Source organism: Carcharodon carcharias, chromosome 18 (genome assembly GCF_017639515.1).
Source record: "Carcharodon carcharias isolate sCarCar2 chromosome 18, sCarCar2.pri, whole genome shotgun sequence".
NCBI lineage: Eukaryota > Metazoa > Chordata > Chondrichthyes > Lamniformes > Lamnidae > Carcharodon > Carcharodon carcharias.
This window is the reverse complement of record NC_054484.1, coordinates 62,283,341-62,305,857: the sequence shown is the minus strand read 5'-3', so window position 1 is coordinate 62,305,857 and position 22,517 is coordinate 62,283,341. Positions and strand designations below refer to the sequence as shown.

At 44.8% G+C, this 22,517-nt stretch overlaps 1 protein-coding gene across 1 annotated transcript in view; it reads right to left on the bottom strand.

Moving 5' to 3' along the window:
* Positions 1-22,517, bottom strand: part of LOC121290458 (limbic system associated membrane protein) — a 911,106-nt gene that overhangs the window by 739,417 nt on the left and 149,172 nt on the right. The window lies entirely within an intron of this gene.

Below are 22,517 nucleotides of genomic sequence, written 5' to 3'. Positions count from 1 at the left end.
ATGGACAAAGGGAATGTAACAGGTGCAATGCTTTAGGATTTTGAGAAGATGTTTTAAAAGTTGTCCGATGTATATATTTGGGACAATTAGCATACTTGCTGCTTTGGTAATTAGGGCACAGGAAATCATATACCAGCATCAATCCATTTCAGAGATTGATTGCTCTTAATGGAGCAGCAAAACAACATGAAAACAGTTGGAATGTAAAATCTTTTGAAATGAAGGCATAGGTTGGACTGGGTCTACTGTCCTTTGCAGTGTGGCAAGGTATCTCAAAATCTCAGTGCCCCATGAAGTAACTGCCCAAAAAAGGAGTAAAATGATACAGGTATTATGTTAACCTTGCTCATATGGTTTTCTTGGAACCATTAGCCTTTCAGAGGTGCTCTCACTATAATCTGGGGCATGATTGGAAAAGTACTGTGCCAATACACCTACTTGCAACTTTACCCTGGTTGGTCAAACACTTAGAGAGTAATTTTTAACTTCCCGCTGGAGTATAAAACCAGTGTTGTGTGTTGGCTGTCCTGTAGAAACTGGCTGAATTTCAAAAAATACAGAGCTGGGCTTAGGACTTTCATAGGGAACCAAGCTTTAGAGTAGAGGGGAAAAAAAAGAGCATGAAGATCAGGTTTGAAGCCTGGCTGAGAAGTATAATTTGGTGTGCAGCCATTGTAGAAAGGAAGGTGGAGAAGGAGGGCCAGTGTGCAATGTGCAACTCAAAGGAAACATGAGGATGGCAGAACAAGGTTGAAATGGTGGTGATGCAGGGTAAGAGCAATCAGCGCTAGCACTTAACTTCAGCAGCAAAAGGAACAGGGAAGAAATACAAGATCAAAAATAAATTCAGCAATAAGTGTAGTAGAACAGGTGAGATCACCAAGGTAAGGCTGCAAGGACAAGAATAGTGGGGTAAGGACACAAGGGAATGGAAGAAGAAAGTCTACTGGAGGATCTGTAAGAGGCAGCTGGTGCAGGCAACTTAGGGTCAGAACCAAAGATGAATTACTTACTAAATTAAAATAAAAGATAAAAAATGATTGCAGGAACTTACCTGTGAAAAAGAAAATGTGGAATAGAGAGAGTTTGGAAGCCAATGCCATCTGATGAGCAGAGGTGTCCAACTACATCACACAGACACTAGGACATGATTTTAGCTTCCAGTAGGGGCAAGCACAGAGCAACGAGCGCATGAAAATTAGTGCCACTGGCTGGCGTGCAGGTTTGCTGGCACAATCCCACGTCTGGGCCATTTGTTCGGAGACTTCCTTGGAGTTGCTGTCCTTCAACAGCACCTTCCAAACCTTTTGATCACTACCATCTCGAAGGACAAGGGCAGCAGATAGATGGGAATATCACCACCTGGACGTTCCCCTCCAAGTCACTCACCATCCTGACGTGGAAAGTTCCTTCACTGTCGCTGGGTCAAAATCCTGGAACTCCCTTCCTAACAGCACTGTGGATGCATGGACTGCAGCGGTTCAAGTAGGCAGCTCACCACCACCTTCTCAAGGGCAATTAGGGATGGGCAATAAATGTTGGTCAAGCCAGCAAAGCCCACATCGCATTAATTAATTTTTAAAAAGTTGAAATGGGGAAAGGGTTGGCAGGGCTACCCACTTACATGCGACAGGTAACCAAGTAACATGATTTAAAGGCCACTGAAGGTCTATTGTCAGAGGTCACCTGGAAAATTCCAGTCCTTGAAGGCAACGGGGGTGATGTCTGGAGGGAGCCTCCAGCCGCATACCGGGAGGTGGGAGCAAATGCTCCAGGTAGGCTTTTGAAGTCCCTCCATCCCCATCTGCTTGATCACAACTGTTGCCACTGGCCCCCCTCCATCCTCAATGGTGGCCCAGCTGCTCAGTCTATTTTTTATTTAACATTTTAAGACGTTGAAAAGAGGACGCCTCCATCTTGAGGTGTCCCCTCTTTCTCTCTTACACATAAAGCAGCCGACTGCTTTTTCGGCACTTTGAGAGCCCAACCACTGGGCAGAATTTTGCCCTAGGTTGGTGGGCGGGCCCCACCGGCTCAGCAGTGGGCGGGCAGCCGAACTCTGCCACCAAAGCGGGCCCTGCTGCCATTTTAAGTGGGCGGCCCGCCACCCAACTGCCTGCCCGACGGGAAGCGCTATGTGCTTCCTGTGCAGGGGAGGAGGGATTCCCCAGCTGTCAAAGTGCGCTCTTTCGCGCATGCACATGAAAGAGCGCACATCTCCCTGATACTAAGTGCTGTCTCAGGGAGATCGTTAAAAGGTTTATAAACTTAAAAAATAGAAAAATAAAAAATTATTAACGTATCCACCTCATGTGACAATGTCACAGGAGATGGGACATGTTAATAAATATGACATAAAATGTATTAAACATTTTTAAAGCGGACATGAAACCTCATCCCACCAGTGGATGAGGTTTTATGTTTTTTTCTATTGCCCACCGGACGGGCAGGCCCTTTAACTACCTTAATTATCCTGTCAATGGCCTTAATTGATCATTGACAGGTCGGCAGGCGGACAGCTGATTTCACTGTCCGCCCGCCTTCCTCAATATTTAAATGGACTGGGATGACGTCGGGGGTTCCTCCCAACGTCATCCCACATTATTTTCCCGTCGGCGAGCAGGCCCCGCCCCCAAATTGCCGACGGGAAAATTCAGGCCAGTTTGAATGAACAGCCCACCCTCTGGGCACAAATTGTCTAGTTGAGGTGAAACCACTGTGGGATGACTGTTCTCTCCCAGTGTAGGGTTCTGACACCTGTTCCTCACACAGTGACCCCATTTGAACCTGATATCAGGGTCCCAAGGGCCACACAGAAAATCCTCCATTTGCATGCAGGTTCCTATCATAAAACCTTGGCCAGAATTTTTGGCTCAGTGAGTGGGGGTGGCGCCTGCTCGCTGAGGCATAAAATGATGCACGGTGATGTCGGGCGGGTGTCCTGACGTCACCGCGCGTCATTTAGATTTTCAGTTTGGTGGGCGTGCAGCCGACTTGGCTGCGTACCCGCCGACCTGTCAAAGGCCTATTAAATCCATTTAAATTTCAATTAAAGTAGAAACTGAGCTGCCCATCCAACCTTAAGGTTGGTGGGCAGGCGAAGAGCCCAGACAGCCTTCGCATTTTTCATGGAACCTCATCCACGGGCAGGATGAGGTTTCATGAAGGGTTTATAACTTAAATAATTTTTTTCATCGATGTTCGTTGACATGTCCCATCACATGTGACACTGTCACATGAGGGGACATGTCTTAAAATATTTTCTTTTCTTTATTTAAATTTTTAAAAGATAAACTAATCTCCATGAGACACCTCTATGCTTCAGGGAGATTTCTGCGCTCTTTCGCGCACATGTGCGTGGGGCAGGCCCCGAATCAGGGAAGCACGCCCCACCACCCACCACCTACCCCCACCCCCCGAAAAGCGCTCACAGGGAGTGCTTAGCGCTTCCGGGCGCATGTCACGCTGGGCGGCCCTTAATTGGCATGCCCACATAAAATGGTGGCGCAGACCCAATCGGGGGCACCAATTGGGTCCGCACCCGCCCCCACACAATCCCCCAACAGGGGGATAATTCCCCCCCTTGATAAATTGTTGATGTGTTTACTTTGAATTGTCTCACTATAATTTTTTATATGGGCGGTTTCCTCCATTGTAATGACAAATGTTGGCACAACACATTTTATGAAGTAATGCTTGTGAATGGGAAGTGCTTAACTTACACAAGGTTTCAATAACGACCCAGGTTTTGTGCTTGTAATGATAGTAAAACTTTCAGCATTCCCATCATTATAAAAGTGAAATTGACTGCAGCCTCTGGCTGTAGCATGAATCTAAATTCAGAAGTTTCTGTAGTGATTCCCTGTTCCTCCATGTTGAGGTCCTCACAGATGGAAATCTTTGAAGACACTTGATTTGACAGCCAGTTTTTATGCTATTAGTCTCAAAATACTATAGGAATTATAACTTATTGAATGAGAAGCAACTTGATTTTTAATGACATACTAAGCCACATACCTTCATTCTCATGTATATGTCCCAATCTTTATTTTGCCCTCTGTAAAAGGATTAAAAAGGGCTGGATAATCAACATTTTTTTAACTTCCTCATTTGCTGCCTGTGAGAATTCTTCAATGTGATTGGCTGTTTAGCCTGATTGACATCATTTTTGCAAGATACCAGAGATATCCTTGAGTTGACACTAGAATGAAATTAATGTTGGGGAAGATGAAAGCCATGACATAGAGGCTACCAGATCATTGTGGCAGCTTTCTTCGAGGTCAGCGGCAAGTAAAGGAATTGATAGAAACAAGTACATGGTGCCCTCCGGCAATGACAAAACACAAGATAACCATCCACAAAAACTATAAAAACCATTCGTTTCCAAGACAATGTATCAAAAATCTTTCTTCCCAAGGACAATACCATATTGGAACAAGCTGCCAAAGGAAATAATCACAGTCCCATCAGTTGAAATCTTCAAGGCTCATCTTTAAATTATTTCCATTTAAAAGTTCTCATTATCAGAGCTATATTCTCAGCAGGTCATGCCTGGTTTAGCTAGCACTACCCATATATATATTGGCAGAATACAAATATTAGTCTGTGATGCTGTCACAACTAAAGCAGAAGCACCATCATTTCGCCACTGATCCATAAACTGGGTCATTATTGTTAGGTATGCACATGTAGCAAAAGTTTATGCACAAAAAGAGGAAACTTATTAAAAGTTGGTTCAATGCCATGGAGTGGAATTCACCCCAGTGAATTAATGGTACTCAGAGTGGCATCTCATATTATCCTGAGAGATTGAACAAAGCTGGGGAAGAAAAAAATCAAGTGAAGCCATATGAAACCGGGTAGAAGTCTACATACAGCAAGAAAACTTAGATAAAATGTAGTAGAAACAAGTCACAGTCAAATTGGAACAAGCTTCTTGATGATCAATTAATCAAATAAAATAGTATTCCACACCAAATTAAAAGAGAACATGTATTCAAATAGCAACAAATTAATGAACTATAATGGCATTTGGCAGGAGCTTGACCTGGGGTTCGAACTTGTGTAGGGGGAAATGAATAAGTAGTGAAACAGCTATAAAGAATCAAATAAAAATTAATACACAGCAAAAAATGTTGTTTAAAAATAATACAAACAAATGCTAGTTAAGTATAGCAGACTTTATTAATTATTATTATAGGTTCATCTATATTAATAAGTAAATAAATAAAATTGACCTCTGGCGCTGGCTTATTCTGCTGTTAATAAAATAAATCATGATAAAGGGTTTAACAGAGAACCGAGGCCCCAAATTTTCTTGAGAATTCTACCAGAATCCTGCTATACCCATGGCAGGAATTTGTAAGATCATCTCAGAACCAGAGCCTGAGTTTTTCACCTGCCGGGTGTGCAATCGGCGGGCCTGTGAGCAGACAGGAAACGAGCCCCCGACCGCGATCAGCCCCCAACTGCAATTTCACGTTGGCTAACCAATTAACAGCCAGCCAGCATGAAACGCCTGCTGAGAAAGGCTCAGCACTGCCAGTAGGGGCAGGAAGAGGGCAGGCGCCGACGTCACTGCGGGTGCTGGTGAGCGCTTCCACTGAGCTCCATGGAGGCAGACAGCTGCCTCAGGGAGCTGCAGACCTCCACAGAATAAAGGAACAACAAAATGCTGCAAAATATGTCCATGCAGCACAATCAAGCATCTGAAAGTATACCTCATAAAAAACCAATTCCCGGTTATCCCTTTTTATTTTATGTCCCCATGGAGATTTCATCTCGCCCTGGATCAAGGTTTGAGCAAAAATGTAAAGGCCACCTGGCCGATTAGCCCATCTGCCAACCCTAAAAGTGGGCGGGCCACGTAAAATTGCTTTCAATTGCCTCCTTAATGGGCTTAATTGTCCTTAATTGTCAGCGGGCATTCTTCCGACTGCCATGCCCGCCGGCCGAGTGAGATATCCAGATAGATTAGGTGCCGCCCACCCATTGGAAGTAAAGCCCTGGCCCAGGAAATGATAAGAGGAATATCAACTCTGGGAATTTCCAGTAAATTTTTGTAAGGGACAGGTCTTCCACGCATTCCTTACGGGACCAATAATGCCAACAGGACAGGAACTCTCTAAGATGGGATTTCCTCCTTCCCCATTCAGAAATGACCCATTTCAAAATAGGAGGTTGGTATATTAACATAGATGAGATGTAAAAACAGAAAATGCTGGAAATACTCAGGAGGTCTGGCACAATGTGGAGAGAGAAACAGGATCAATAGGCCAGATTCTGAGCTTTAAAAATGGCAGCCGGGACTTGGGTGCAGAGATCCTACCCCTACTTATGACAAATCTAACTTTTGCTGGTGGGGGAAGGGACGGGGTGTGATTCACACAGGAGGGGAACTGGAACTTAACAGGGCCATTTGAACTTAGTGTGGAGTTCAAAAAGATCCCACCTTGGCTGGTCCAAGGACCCTAAACCAAATTTGTGGGAGTCACAAATTGACAGAGTAGATGTAAGAGCTTTTGAAGCACCTTCTCAGGGGCAATTAGGGATGGGCCAGCAACGCCCCCATCCCATAAAATGAATTTTAGAAATCTGTTTAAGTATCATGATCTGAAGATTTTTTTAAAAATTCTCTGCTCTTTAAATTTGACAAAAGGCTTAAACCATCAGTGATAATTAAAAAAAAAAACACTGCCTGCCAGACTGCTTTGATTGATGGGTCATCTTGTTGGTGTAGATAAGAAAAATAACATTATCACCTGTTTATGCAGTTTCAATAGAGTTCTTTGTTGATATTTCCCAAGGGCTACTATTATGTCATTATGAATGCTTGGCTTTGATTCAAAAGTACCATTATCTTAGCAGGGGTAGCTGAGTTCACAATTTGATTGGCAGTTTAAAGACACTATTGAAGGATTAGCTGTCTTTGATGTGGAGTCTGAATAGAAGTTTGTTTTTATGACAGTTTGGACACTCGAAGAGATTTAAAAGCTTTGTATGGGTTTCATGAATGGTAGCTTTTCACTAGCAAGTGCGTATGAGTGACAGATGCATTAGATTGTTGCAAGTTTATTTTTTCATCTCCACATGGCTCCATGGTGGATGCAGGGTGAGTGGCTATGGAGGTGGCACAGGGTATGAAGGGCCATGAGTGTATTATGGAGGCCGACAGGGTATGAGAGTGCATGAGTTGGCATGGATAGGCCACCGGGGTATGAGGGGAGTGAGGGGTATGAGGGGTGAGGGCTAGAGAGGCTAACAGCTTTTAAAATAACTGGGGCAAAGCCCAAGGGAACTGAGGAGGGGCCCTACATTACCACACTGCATAGAGTGTGTGAAAGAGACAAAAACAGAGAGATTGAGAAAATATGAGACTGTGATCAACTCCTAGCTATTAGGGCGCCCTCCATGAAACATTCCCAGTATATACTTAACTGCCATCCTTCCATAGTGTTCTGTGCAATGCAGTTCCCTTCCCCATCCCTAGCACACCTATTGCTAATGTCCACCACGATTCCCCAAGCCTTACCTGCTCTGTTTTCAGAGACCTCCCACTTGGGATGTCTAGTTTCATTAACCTGGGTTCCAGGTTTGAATTGCCCAGGAGGTTTGAACTTCCAATGGGTAATTCTCCTGGTCCCCTACCCTCCTACAAAATCTCCAACTCTGAATTAGAGTTGGAAACTTCAGACAGTTCCGACTTAACTGAAAAGTTACCCAGGAAGTGTTAGACAGAAAAATCTTAGCCTAACTCCTGGGAACAATACAACTGACCACCTGACTTCCCCCTTCGACCCCCTGATTTGCCCCGGATCCCACCTGACCTGACCTGAGCCAATCCAACCATCTGACTTCCCCAACCTTCTAATACCATCCCCAATGCCCTGACTCCACTTAACCTGAACTGACAAGGCTGCATCATCCGACTCCGCCCCCACCACCACCACCCCCCCACCCCCGCCCACCAATGTCCCGACTCCCCGCCAAACCAACCTACCCCAAACCAACCTGACTAGTCCTGACTACCCAATTCTCCACCCCCGGTTCCTCCCCGATTCCCCGACACCCCCACCAACATCCCGACTCCCTCCGGACCCAACCTTAACACTCTACCCAGCAGCCTCCCTACACCCTCACCCACCCTATCCCTATACCCACTTATTTCATCCACCGTACCCCCTTACCCACTCTACCCACCCTGCCCCTCTACTCACTTACCTTATTCACCCCATCCCCTTATTCACTTACCTTACCTACCCTATCCTCTTACCCCCTTACCCCACCCACCCTATCCCCTTAACTTCTTGCCAAAGCTTTTCCAAGAAACTTTGGGACATTTAAACTCTTTGGGCAGCACTTATCTGTCAGCGAGTGGGGGATGGGGTCCACTAGCTGACACATAAAATGATGCACGGTGACATTGGGCGGGCATCCCGACGTCACCGCACCTCATTCAGATATTCAATTCAGCGGGCGCACAGATGACTGTCAAAGGCCTATTAAGGCCTGTTAAAAAGTAATTAAAGTAATTAACTGAGCTGCCCATCCAACCTTAAGGTTGGTGGGCAGCCAAAGAGCCCAGACGGCCTTCGCATTTTTCATGAAACCTCATCCACAGGCGGGATGAAGTTTTATGAAGGGTTTATTATTTAAATAAAATATTTTGAAATAAATAACGGACATGTCCCAGCTCATGTGACAGTTTCACATGAGGGGACATGTCCTTAAATTTTTTTCCCACCTTTATTCAAATTTCCACAACTTAAACAAATCTCCCTGAGGCACAGAGGTGCCTCAGGGAGATCTCTGTGCTCTTTCGCGCGTATGTGCAAAGGAGCACAGGGAATCACTCAGGGAGTCCCCTCTCACCCACTCAGGGAGCGCTCAGCGCTTCTGGGCGCATGTCACGATGGGAGGGCCTTAATTGGCCCGCCCTTGTAAAATGGCGGTGCGGACCCAATCAGGTTCACACCCACCCCGCACCCCCCTAAAGGGGGGAAATTTCTGGCCTTTAACTACCAGAATACAGCAGCTAGCATCATGAAAAGGGGGCATGGCTTGTCTTCTTCCGACAATCCAGTGCTACACAGAAGATTTTAAGTACACTCCACATTTCTGGAGAAGCCAGGATCGGAAATCCTGGCCAGATATGCAGACCTCCAGCATTGGGCACAAAAGTAGGAGGGATGTGGCAATCCAATGGTGATCGCCACTCTTCGGAAGATTCAGGCCATTGTATTTCCCAATTATGCTCTTGTAGATAGAGTAATAATGGATTTTGTTCTTAAAACCAGAGTGTAATTAGGCACCAAGTTATTGCCAAGAGCTCATCCAGGCAGTTTGGGAGCTTGTTGCATTTCTTTCTATTAGGCTAGCTCCCTCAAATGCTGTCATGCAATAATCTACCTTCAAAACTATCTTCAAATCAGCTCAATGCTTCCAGATCCCAGTACTCTCTCCCAAATCTTCTCACAGCTAGAATCCTCCATTCTTCTAGAAACTCGGAACCTTGCATTAGCAGATACCAAGAACCTCAGTCGCTTCTCAATGCTCTCAAAACTGTCAATCTCATTCATTGCTGTCTAAACCTAGTACCCTTCCTACTGCTGGTGTCTCACAAAACCCTTGATTCCTCAATGATAACTAACCAAGTATCTCACCCCACTGCTTTCAAAGCATGGGTCTCCCACCCTCCATTATTGCCAGATCCAAGGATCCCCGAAATCACCTAATAAACCAAATGCCAGATTCCACCCAATAGTTCCATAGCATCCACTTTGGCAATCCACAGAACTGTCACATGCCAACATCAGTTCCCAATGTTACTAAAGTATACCAATACAACTGCTGCTCAACCCCACAAACAGGGCACTGACTGACTTACTCATGTTCCTATTTCCCTAAACCCTCCTGGCCACTAACACCAAACCCCAAATCCCAATATCCATGCTCATCTTGGATACCTTTAATCCTTGTTCCCTGGAATTTAAAAATGTAAGAGGGAAAAAATAAATACTTAATATGTAATGGAACATCTAGTAACAATCAAGGACACACAAGTATAATTTTCAAGGAAAAGGTAACCAAAGTTTGGATTACCCAAAACACTGATTTTGAAAAACCTGCATTATCATATAATGAAAATTGTATTTGACTTATTCAGTCATTAAAAATCAGTGCTCCTGACAATACAGTGCAATTAATATGGCATAATATCGCTGTCTTTATAAAAATAGTGTATCTTCCAACTCATTGTAACCACTGCAGGTGTTGTGTGTGCATGTGTGTGTCTGTCTGTATGCTGTATTTCCCTATTTCTTTTTTATATCCTGGAATGTCTACTTGATCCAAGGACGTTGTGGCAACAGCTAATGCAAAACTCTTAGGTTCTGGAAACATTGAGCTGATGTGACAGTTTTGGAGGTAACTTACTGCATGGTAGCTTGAATGGAGCTGGCCTACGAGAAAGGAGCCCAACAAGCTCCCAAACTGCCTGGAACAGTTTTTGATGATGAGTTGATGCCCGGTCTGACACAGTTTATAAGAACAATATCCATTATTACTTTATTTGTTCCATATAATTGGCAAATCCAACATTTCAAGTGTTTCTTATTTTGTTGGATGAATTCTTCTCTTTCCTGTCCTCCTTTCTGAGTTAATTTGAATTCTGTCACCATCCTGTCTCTTCTCTTTTTCTTTATTTTCAGTCCCTTTTGCTCATTTCCCACTCAATTGTCTGCCTCTCTCATCCCCCATGTAATATAAGCAGCTCAGCTGGGTTGTATGTTCTCTCATTTCTGATAGTTGATATCACTGCATGATTAAGATGATGAATTAGAGAGTAAAGATGAAAATGTGAGGCGATGCCAATTAGTGAAATAAGGATTTGATATATATTGCTTTTTGACAGTCGCATACTGTACGAGAACATTCATGTCACCTAGTTAGTGGAAATGATGGACAGAAAAAGAAACAAAGCCAATCAAAATAGAAAAATGTAAGATGGTTTAGAAGGACTAACATGTATATGGTTATTCACATTATAAGGCTACAATGAAACATTAAGTTAGGTCAGCCATCTCACATAGTAAGGGACTGAGTCCTCCAGACAGCAGGGAATTAGAAGAAGCAGGCACGACATTACATGCACTCACTTGTTTGTTACTTCACTTGTCTGATTAAAAGAACACACGTCAAAATACGTCAGTGCTTCAATGTGACTGTCACAAAATTGAGGGGAGGTACTGCAGTAGCTTTCCAACCTGAGGCTGAGAAAAACACAAATTCAGATCATGTCATCCTATTCATGTGCACCTCCTAGTGGGTGTGTCAAGAGCAAATTTGCTAGAAGCCAGGAAACACTGGTCTCCTTATCCAGGAAATTATGTGTGCCATGGGGATGATGGGGTGGTGGGCATGGGATGGGGGCTGTTGTGGAGGGCAGTGAGGGTTGGAGTGACAGGAAGATAAAACTTCTTTTTCAAATATCATTCCCAGTTGACCACACCACCCTGTTCCAATTCCTCTCCAGGTGATGGGACTGGAGTCACCTGCTTCCATTCTTATTTACCTCACTGTAGCCAGAGGATCACCTGCAATAGGTTCTCTTCCCACACCCGTGCCATTACCACTAATATCACCCAAGGATCTATCCTTGACTCTTTCCTATTTCTCATCTGCATGCTGCCACTCAGTGATATCAACTGAAGCAATGACAATTTCCACATGGGCCCTGATAACACCCAGCTCTACCTCTCCAGCGTCTCTCTCAACCCCTCTACTGTCTTTAAATTGTCAGACTGTTTGTCTGACATCCTATAGCAGATGAGCAGAAATTTCCTCCAACAAGATATTGGAAAACAAACAAAGCCATTGTCTTTGGCTTCCTCCCAACAAAGTCTGTTCCCTAGCCACTGACTCCATCCCTCTCTTTGACAAGTGCCTGAGGCTGAACCTGACTGTTCGCTGTCTTGGTGTCATATTTGATCCCAATGAGCTTCCAACAACATTGCTGCACTATCACTAAGACTGCCTGTTTCCATCTCTGTAACACTGTCCAATGACACTCCTGTCTCAGCTCACCTGCTACTGAAATTCTCCTTCATGCTTTTGTTACCTCTAGATTTGACAATTCCAATGCACTCCTGACTGGTCTCCCACCCTCTATAAACTTGAAGTCATCCAAACTTCTGATGCACTGAGATATCTGCAGTTCTCAAAGCTGGGGATGCTTAAGAGGCCAGAATTGAATTGCTCCACCAATTCTGTGGTTCTAGGCTCAAAAAGAAAGCGAGACTTGCATTTATATGGCACTTTACATGGCCACTGGACAACCTGAAACATTTTACAGACAATGAGGTACTCTTCAAGTATTGTTCTTGGTGCAATATAGGAAACATGGCAGGCTATTTGCACATATCAATCTACCACCAACTGCAATGTGATAATGGCCAGATAATCTATTGTTCTGATGTTACTCAGGGATAATTACAGGGCAGGAACACTGGGACTAAAACTTGTATTCTTCTCTGAAATAGATATCTTCTATATTCACCAGTGAAGGCAAACAGGGCTGTAGTTTAATGTCTCATTGGAAAGGTGAGAGTGCAGCACTCCCTCATTATGAAGGTCCATCAACCTAGCTTAGAATACTGTATATCTGCAATGAGGCTTGAACCCACAATCTTCTGATTCAGAGGTGAGAATGTGAATAATTGAGCTGTAGCTGATATCCTTCACCTCTCTTTCCTCCTTTAAGCTGCTCCTTAACACCAACACTTTGACCAAGCTTTTGGTCATCTGCCCCAATATCTTCTTAAGTGACTTGGTGTGAAATTTTGCTTGATAACGCTCCTAAAAAGCAGCTTTCCCGCCATTGGACGTCAGGTACCTCACTGTAATACATCTGCATATCTTATTAGGCCAGCCTGCCAGGATTGTTCCCTCCCCCAACCCTGCAGCTGGATCGTCCACTTATGTCAGCAGGAAAACACGGGACTTCAAGGTTTGTTCACCTACCTTGCTTCGGTCAGCACTCACAGTCATCAACACCAGGCTTCACATACAGCACTACATCACTTTTAGGGGGGCTCACAGGTAAGAATCTACCTACCAGATCAGACTATGCGGGCAGCCTTTCAATGGCTTGCGTGGCGAAGGAGGAGAAGTGGCCTCAGGCAAGGGAAGAGGCTGTACTGGGGAAGGAGGATATCCTAGGGTGTGTGTGGGGGCACATGTTGATCTCTGCAAGTGGCCTCAAAATGGTGAGGCTTGAAGAGGCAGTCACCAGAGGAGATGAGGCCAGATGGACATGTGAGGGCATGTGTGTGAGTACGGATGATGATGTCCCTTGAACTGGCAATGAGCGAGATGCCAGTGAATGTGCGATGGGCTTGAGTGTATGAGCTTAGAGTGATGAGATCATTGCCATACCCTGGCTACACGGATGAGATCATTCATCCTCTATCTGCATTGGATGGCCAACCTCTTCTGTGCAACATTGTCACTGATCACCACTGACATCACCTACCAAGCCCGGTTGGTCACACCACTGCCAAACCTGCGACCAGAGTAGGGATTGAGGTCATCATGGTGGGCTTCCAGGGCGTCCAAAAGGCAATCCAGTGATGCGTCACTAAACCTGGGGACTGCACACTTTTTGCTTTTCATAGACATCTTCCTTGCAGTAGTCCTGGACTGGAAGCACTGATATGTGTGCACACGCCTGGACTTTAAATAGGGCGCCCAGCATGATGAAGCAGCGCGGTGATGGCATGGCAGGCGAATGAGAGCCTACCCACCATGAAAACGGTGTGTTTTCCTGGAATGCATAATAATGCAGTGGGTTTGAATCCACTGGTGGTAGTGTTGACTTGAAATATACTCCCACCATTGTCATCCTCCACAGTATGCTTGCCACAAAAGAGCATACTTTTAAATTTCTGATGGCATATTTAAAAGTAATTAGGTCAGAATTCCAAGACAGGCTTGGAAGAGGAACCAGAATTTGGGTCAGAACCTGGATCTATTGGATTTCTGCAGCAAATTCCAAGGGAGAAGGGAAATTCTAACATTTCCTTCACTCCTACTCCACACCACCCACTTCCCACAACTCACTGTCCCAAAAGCAATTTGAAGAGATTCCTGGGTTTGCCCAAGAATCTTGTAAGATACATTTCTTCTTGACTGGGTGGTATTCATGTCCGCAGAACCCAGACAATTATGCTACTGTAGGCCAATTTTGGGCCCTGGAAACACGTGATCAAAAATCTTAGCATCCAGTGTGGGAGTGCCAAGTAAGGGTTCCAAGACCACTGGCAGCAACATTTCCCTCCCTCTCTGATGGTCTGGTGGTAAGACTGGATGGGTGACATTGTTGCAAATTACAGCCATCCCCCATGGTCTGCCTCTCATATTCAGATGACTCCACCCCTTTGACTTACGGTCAAATCAAAGTGGCGGACAGATGTTACACCTCAGCACAACAGTGCTGAAAGAATTTACACTGTTTTGTTGTGGATTGTGTTAAACCAGAAGCCGAGATATCCAGTTAGGAAATCAAATTCTCTGTCCAAAATCAAAGAAAGAATTGTCATTCAGTAGGTGGCACTAAGCAGAAGAGTTAAATATAAATGGCCTTTGAATAACACAACCAGAAAAAAGCAATAAAAACAATCCATTAATGTCAAAACAAATGTTCTAATAAATGCCACTCAGTTGTAGGATGATCACTTTATTTTTGTGTATTGCTTCTGCCATTCCTGATTTTTGTAAAATCTACACACAAGCACATAGATGCTCAATGATGTCTCATGGAGAGTGTACTCATGAAGTGCAGCCTTACAATAATATCACTCACAACACTTGAAAACAATCTCTTATTTACAGGATTTCTGAGCAGAATGATTATAAATGCAGACAGCTTTTGGTGTCGAGACAAACTGAGGTAACCGTCTTAGAAGACATTGAGAAGAAATTGCTAAACTTCCCGAAAGTGACAGCAATGGTATCAATTTCATGAAAACATCATAGCAGGGTGATTTTGAGGCTTGTATTCTCCTGAATATGGAATATTAAGGGGTTGATCTAATTGAGGTGCTTAAAATTATTAAAGGACTTTCTAGGGTAGGTGGAGAGAAACTATGTCATCTGGTGGGCGAGTGCAAAACAAACATCTTAAAGTTAGATCCAAGCCAATCAGGGATGTTATCAGAAAGCATTTCTTCAAAGGGTAGTGGAAATCTGGAATACTCTCTCCAAGCAAGACTAAGTGAATATTTCAAAACTGAGATTTTTGGAGCTTTGTCAGACATGGATATTAAGGGTTATGGACCCAAACTGGGCAGATGGAATTAAGATATAGGTTAGCTACGAACTAATAAATGGCAAAACAGGCTCAAGGGACTGAATGGCCTACTCATGTTCCTATGAGTTAGACTACAAATGGGAGTCATCAGCCCATATCTTCCACTCTCTGGATAGTTGGAGATCGGATGTACCCCCCCACCAGGTACGCAATGAGACCCCTTGGAGGTCCCAATGCAATGACTCAATGGGAATTGTCCAGGAAGTTTCAACTTCTAATATGTAATTCCTCTGCTCCTGAGACCCCTGCAAAAGTGTTAGAGCCTGAGTTAGAGTCAAAGATTTTGGATGGTTCCAACTTACTATATTGGATAGTTACTGAGGGAATGTTAGACAGGGAACACCATGGGCAGCATTTTCTGGTCAGCGAACAGGGGAGGGGCCCGCTCGCCGACACGGGTTGACGTCAGGCGTGAGTCCCAACATCACCCCGCGTCATTTAGATTTTCAGTTTGGCGGGTGCGCAACCAACTCGGCCTATTAAGATCATTAGAAAAGTAACTTAACTGATTAATGGACCTGCCCATCTAACCTTAAGGTTGGCGGGCAGGCAAATAGCCCATGCGGCCTTCTGAAAAAGCATGAAACCTCATCCATGGGCGGGATGAGGTTTCATGAGGGATTTTAAATGTTCGGAAAATTTTTAAATAAAAGTAATGGATATGTCCCAGCTCATGTGACAGTGTCAGGAAAATGTTTTCTTACCTTTAATAAATTTTTTAAATTCAACCGATCTCCCTGAGGCAGCACTTTGCTTCAGGGAGGTCTGTGTGGTCTTCCACTTGCACAGACCTGCTCAGGGAATCCTCCCCGTCCACACAGGGAGCACACAGCCTATGTGAAATGGCAGCGCGCCTCCAATCGGGGTACCGATCGGGAACCTGCCCGCTCGCGCCTGCTCCCACACAACTCCCCAACAGGGGGAAAATGCTGCCCCATGTCTAACTCCTAGGTAACTGTACAACTGACTCCCCCAGCCCCACAATTTACCCATCAAGCCCCCCCCCGACGACCCCATGACCCAACCCCCCCACCTGACTCCCTCCCTTGACCCCTCACTCCTTCCAATGGCCTGTCTTCCCCTTCCTTGACTCTTTGACTACCTGAATCCCCCAATGCCCCGACTCCTCTCCTGCCGCCACAACTCTGCTGACCTGATCTAACTAGCCTACAGCACCGACGCCCCTCATCCCCCGACTCTCCTCTTACGTCCCAACTCCTGCCCGACCTGACCCAACTACCCCATCTCCAATCCCCCGTCTTCCCATCTGACTGCCTGACTTCTCCCGACCTGACATGAGCTGACCTCTTCATCGTACCTAGCCGACACTCTAACTCCTCACCCACCCTATCCCCTTACCTTACCCACCCTAGCCCCTTACTTGCTCATCCACCCTTAACCCCTTACCTCACCACCCTAACCAGCTGCCACCCTACCTCCTTACCCACCCTACCCATTCACCCATCCTATCCCGTTACTCACTTCCCTTAACCACCCTACCCCTTTATCTCACTCATCCTACCCTCTTTCCTCACAAACCCTACCCCTTTACCCACTTATCTTCTCTCTGTAGTTTTTCAAATAAGTTTTGGGACATTTAAACTCTTTACTTAGCACAATACGGTAGCTAGTGCTTTAAAGAGGGAGTGAGGCTTGTCTTCATCTGACAATCCAGGGCAATGATGAAGTGGTTCCATTTCAGGTACATTCTGTATTTCTGGAGAATCTGGGATTGGAAGTCCTGGCCAGATATGCAGAGCTACAGCATTGGTCAGAAAAGTAGGAATGGAGTGGCAATCCGATCAAAAGATTTAGCCATCGTAATTTTGGAAATTAAAAATCTGTGTAATTCCATCTTGAGTTTTTTTTTTGAGGTTTTTAGGACACTGGACATCACTATAACTAATTTTCCTCCTTTCATTATTCAAATTATAAAGCTTGGAGTTAAAAATGCACAAGATTGGCAGCAGGTAACTGCTGTGGGTTTGGAAATATTTCTGAAAGATTATTTTTGCTCCACAGATAGAGAAGTGATGCATCTTTGGGACTGAAAATGTATCAAAGGAAAAAAATGCACACCAGTGAAGTAAATGTATATCTCAGATGTATATAAGGTCTGTTTTTACTTTCAGTTTGGAGATGAAGTTTTATGCTCAAGTTGACGGAACTTCACGATAGGAAATGAAACATTCTCCCATTTCAGGCAATTACTTTAAGCAGGAAGCACTCTCAGGTCAAGTATGATACAGTTAGAATTAACATCCCTTCGCTCTCAGGTGTGCCTTAAAGTGTCTGAACCAGCAGCTCAAAAATTGACTTCTACTGTATCATTGCAACATTTATCATTTTCTCGTGCTTCTCTAAAGGAAATGACCAAACGTTGTAGACTTAGGTAGAATTCTGTTCTTTAGACTCGTACCCACCAGAAACTATATTGAGCCTATCGAAACTCACTTCCAGAATTGTTACAGCTAAACCACAGTAGTCATTCCATCACACTGGACTGGATTCAAGCATTAGTGGCAGAGGCAAAAACCAAGAAAATACACACTCCAAATTCCAATCCAAATATGAGTTTTGTGATAATTGTGCAGACCAAGGAAGTCTCAATTATAAAACCTTGTGCTGAAATAGTTAGCCACAGTCAGGACAGCTGTGGGGTACAGCAACTGCTCTCAGTGATTCAGGTTACAGAAAGGGGGGGAAAAAATAGGTGGATTCCCACTGCTGATCATTATCCTATGACTTTGGCACCAAATGCTCATATTTGGTCAACAGATGAGAATCAGTTTCAGTAATTATTCATCCCACACCACTTGGTTAGAATTAATGGTCTTGGCAAAATAGTCCCAAAGACTAAGGGCTAAGTTTTCACTTGGGGAAGCGAAACCGGAGTCAGGACTATTTCTGCATCCTGAACTGGCCCTCAGAGGTGAACAGTAACTCTGGGATTTAGATCAGGATGTCCCATAATTGGTATGGAGACACGTTCCCTGTCCAATTAAGGGTGTTGGTGAACTGTCGAAGCTGAAAGACAAAAGACAAACAGCCTGAGAAAGCAGCCAGCCCTCAAGAGCGGCAGTGGGTGGGGGGTGGCAGGAAAATCCCTCTATTTAGGCACTATCGCACCCACGTAGGCAAGGAGGGCCTCTAAACCTCCCTGAAGGACTGGCCCCCATAGTCTGCCACTGGGTGCCTGCCTCCAGGCAGTTGAGCTGATCATGTTGGAACAAGAAACTGGCAGCTCAGTGGAAAAACTCAGTAGGCTTCCTTTCACTTCCCTTAATAACGTTTTTAATGAGCCTAACTGGCTGTCTGCTTTGTGGGGCTGGGCAGACTTGACAGACCCTGAACCTGCCTTCCCTAAAATGGCCAAAGCTGGGAATGGTGTCGGGAGACTGGCACGAGGGCCAGCACTGGTACTTTCATGCCCTGAGCACCTCTGTTCCAGACCTCCACTGAGACCTCAAAGTCCTGCCCTTATCTCATCCCTGGGTGCTCCTCCCTTTTCTTTAAATGCTTTTTTAAAAAAAATGTTTATAAAAGTTCTTATTACTTCAATATGTTAACCTTTATTCATAAGCTCTTTCAAATCTTTTAATTTTCCTTTTCGCCCCCACCGATTATATACACTTCTACATACCTTATGATTTTTGTTATTATTAAATTTATCATATATATTTATTACATGTAACTCTCTTTTGAATTTCAGTTTCATGTTTATCCATTTATTCCAAGGAAATTTTATTTTTATTCATTCACAGGATGTGGGCTTCGCTGGCTGGGCCAGCATTTCCCAAGTTGACCATGAAAAGGTTGTGGAGAGCTGCAGCCCATGTGGTGTAGGCACACCCACAGTGCTTTTGGAAGGGAGTTCCAGGATTCTGATCCAGCAACAGTGAAGGAATGGTTATATATTTCCAAGTCAGGATGGTAAGTGACTTGAAGGGGAATTTCCAGGTGGTGGTGTTCCCATCTATCTGCTGCCCTTGTCCTTCTAGATGAGAGTGGTCGTGGGTTTGGAGGGTGCTGTCTAAGGAGCTTTGGTGAGTTCCTGCAGTGCATCTTGTAGGTGGTACACACTGCTGCTACTGTTCATCGGTGGTGGAGCAAGTGAAAGTTTGTGGATGTGGTGCCAATCAAGCAGGTTGCTTTGTGCTGGACGGTGTCAAGCTTCTTGAGTGTTGTGGGAGCTGCACTCATCCAGACAATCGGGGTATATTCCATCACACTCCTGACTTGTGGCTTGTAGATGGTGGACAGGCTTTGGGGAGTCAGGAAGTGAGTTACCCATCGCACGATTCCTAGCTTCTAACCTGCTCTTGTAGCCACAGTAATTATATGTCTAGTCCAATTTGGTTTCTGGTCAATGGTAACCCCTAGGATGTTGATAGTGGAGGATTCAGTGATGGTAATGTCATTGAATGTCAAGAGACAATGGTTACATTCTTTCTTGTTGGAGATGGTCATTGCCTGGCACTCGTGTGGCATGAATGTTACTTGCCACTTGTCAACCCAAACCTGGATATTATCCAGGTCTTGCTGCATTTGGACATGGACTGCTTCAATGTCTGAGGAGTCATGAGTGGTGCTGTACATTGTGCAAAATCAGCGAACATCCTCACTTCTGACTTTATGATGGAAGGAAGGTCAGTGATGAAGCAGCTGAAGATGGTTGGGCCTAGGACACTACCCTGAGGAACTCCTGCAGTGATGACTGGAGCTGAGGTGACTGGCCTCCAACAACCACAACCATCTTTCTTTGTGCTAGGTGTGACTCCAACCAATGGAGAGTTTTCTCCCTGATTCCCATTGACTCCAGTTTTGCCAGTGCTCCTTGATGCCACACTTGGTCAAATGCGGCCTTGATGTCAAGGGCAGTCATTCTCACCTCACCTCAGGGGTTCAACTCTTTTGTCCATGTTTGAACCAATGCTGTAATGAGGTCAGGAGCTGAATAGCCCTGGTGGAACCCAAACTGGGCGTCAGTGAACAAGTTATTGCTAAGCAAGCGCCGCTTGATAGCACTGTTGATGACCCCTTCCATTTCTATATTGATGATGGAGAGTATACTGCTGGGGAGGTAATTGACTGGGTTGGATTTGTCCTGCTTTTTGTGTACAGGACATCCTGGGCAATTTTCCACATAGCTGTATAGATGCCTGTGTTGTAGCTGTACTGGAACAGCTTGATTAGGGTGTGGCAAGTTCTGGAGCACAAGTGTTCAGTCCCATTGCTGGAATATTTCAGGGCCCCCTAGCCTTTGCACTATCCACTGCCTTCAGCTGTATCTTGATATCATGTGGAGTGAATTAAATTGGCTGTAGACTAGGATCTGTGATGCTACGACCCTCCGGAGGAGGCTGAGATGGATCATCCACTTGGCACTTCTGACTTATGCTGTTTAGCACAAGAGTAGTCCTGTGTTACAGCTTCACCTGTTTGACACTTCATTTTTTGGTATGCCTGGTGCTGCTCCTGGCATGCCCTCCTGCACTCTTCATTGAACTAAAGTTGATCCCCTGGCTTGCTAGTAATGGTAGAGTGGGGGATATGCCAGGCCATGAGGTTAAAAATTGTGTTTGAGTACAATTCTGCTGTTGCTGATGGCCCACATCGCCTCATGGATGCACAGTCTTGAGTTGCTAGATCTGTTCAAAATCTGTCCCATTTAGCATAGTGGTGGTGCCACATAACACGATGGATGTTATCCTCAATGTGAATGACTGTGCGGTGGTCACTCCTACCGGTACTGTCATGGACAAATGCATCTGTGGCAGGCAGATTGGTAAGGATGAGACCAAGTATGTTTTTCCCTCTTGTTGATTCCCTTACCACCTGCCGCAGACCCAGCTATGTCCTTTAGGACTCACCAGCTTAGTCAGTAGTGATGCTACCGAGCCACTCTTAGTGATGGACATTGAAGTCCCTATGCAGTGTACATTCTGCACCCTTTCCACCCTCAATGACTCCTCCAAGTGGTGTTCAACATGGAGATGCACTTATTCATCAGCTGAGGGAGGGTGGTGTGTGGTAATCAGCAGGAGGTTTACGTGCCCATGTTTGACCTGATGCCATGAGACTTCATGGGGTCCAGACCTCAATGTTGAGGACTCCCAGGGCATCACCCTCCCGACTGTATATCACTGTGTTGCCACCTCTGCTGGGTCTGTCTTGCCAGTGAGAAAGGACATACCCAGGGATGGTGATGGTGGTGTCTGGGACATTAACTGTAATGTATGATTTCGTGAGGATGACTATGCCAGGTTGTTGCTGGACTAGTCGGTGAGACAGCTCTCCCAATTTTGGCACTAGCTCCAAATGTTCGTAAGGAGGACTTTGCAGGGTCGACAGGGCTGCAATTGCCGTTGTTGTTTCCGGTGCCTAGGTCGAAGCCAGGTGGTCCATCCGGTTTCATTCTTTTTTTGAGACTTTGTAACATTTGATACAACTGAGTGGCTTGCTGGGCCAATTCAGAGGGCGTTTAAGAGTCAACCACATTGCTGTGGGTCTGGAGTCACAGGTAGGCCACATTTCACTTCCCTAAAGGGTATTGGTGAACCAGGTGGGTTTTTATGTCAATCGACAATGGTTTCATGGTCATCATTAGACTTCTAATTTCTGATTTTTATTGAATTCAATCCGAATCCTGTGGCAGGATTCAAACCCAGGTCCCCAGAGCATTACCCTGGGCCTCTGGATTACTAGTCCAGCAACAATACTACTACTCCCTCTTCTAAGGAAATCTATTCTTCAATGCATTCTCTTTTTGCCTTATAGGAACTCATTAATTTATCCTGTTTGTTAACTTTTCCACCCAGTTATCAGAGCCAGATTCCTTCCTATTTCAGTAAACATTTGCCCTTTTCCACACCAGCACCTATGGTATAAGTTTGTACGCAAATGTGACTGCAATGGCCTGCTTGATTACATTGGTGACCTTCCTCTTCTAATATGTTTTAATTTATTTTCACATCTTTTAGATATGCTCCTTTATTCCCCAGTCATTTCCTCCATTTAATCCATGCTGCTGCTGCTTATTATTAATAGTCAATCCAGAGTTTTCCTCTTGGTATTCAACTGACAGGACATCAAAGAGAAAAGGACATGTGACTGAATTACAAATGATGAAATACAGGTCAACCTTATG